Below are 1,045 nucleotides of genomic sequence, written 5' to 3'. Positions count from 1 at the left end.
TCCTCTCCTCTCCTCTCCTCTCCTCTCCTCTCCTCTCCTTCATTCTGCCTTTTTTTCCCACACTACCTCTGTGTATAATTAGTTAATCAGTGGAGTGTAATGCTTATTTCATAATTTTCCATCATTTCACATCTCACTACCTGAGGGCAATTTTTACCTTATATTTATTTATCTGAAACATTCCACAAAGGTGAAGGAGATTACTTGAAAACTACATTACTGCACAGATGAAGATAAATAGCTCATAATTCATCAAGTTCAAGGATTATGAGAAAGCTGAATATATGAACAGAGAAAATGAACAAAAAGGTAATTACTGCATGATGGTATAGCAGTGAAGGTAGTTTAATTTGTGAGAATGGTATGGTCAGTGGGAGACATTTGCCTCCAGCTCTAGCTGGACGATGGCCTAGTCAGAAATTGTGTAAGAAAACTGAGTTGTAGCTCATATCAGGTTTGACCTCTGCCTCTGAGGCACTCCTAAGTGCAGAACACAGGAGCAGAGGGTTTCAAGCTGAGGCTCCAAGCAACATGATGAGTGAAACTGCTGGGAATTGGCAAGGATGTTGGAACTCATCCACCAAACCAGCAATTGTTCTTAAGGCTGCTGACTTACCAGCTTGCAGGGGTCCTTATAAATGAGCCTGGTAGGTCACAGATTATAATGAATTAAGTGTTCTCCTTGACCTCAGGGCAGCTCACTCAGGTTAAATTACGACACTTACCTATGTAGAATATCATAGGAGGAAATTATCACATCTGAAACAGAAAGTCATCTGAAAGACAGTCATTTTGCTTCATCACCCTGTTCATTAGAAATTTCTGTTAACTCACAAGTAAAAATAGTCACCTTGATATAACATACCCAGATTAAGTGGATTTCAGTAATGATACGGTGGTTTCTTTTCTTTTCTTTTCTTTTCTTTTCTTTTCTTTTCTTTTCTTTTCTTTTCTTTTCTTTTCTTTTCTTTTCTTTTCTTTTCTTTTCTTTTCTTTTCTTTTCTTTTCTTTTCTTTTCTTTTCTTTTCTTTTTTTGTTTTCTTTT

Source organism: Oxyura jamaicensis, chromosome Z (genome assembly GCF_011077185.1).
Source record: "Oxyura jamaicensis isolate SHBP4307 breed ruddy duck chromosome Z, BPBGC_Ojam_1.0, whole genome shotgun sequence".
In the NCBI taxonomy this organism is placed as follows: domain Eukaryota; kingdom Metazoa; phylum Chordata; class Aves; order Anseriformes; family Anatidae; genus Oxyura; species Oxyura jamaicensis.
The sequence above is the reverse complement of the archived record's forward strand: the minus strand, read 5'-3'. Positions refer to the sequence as shown.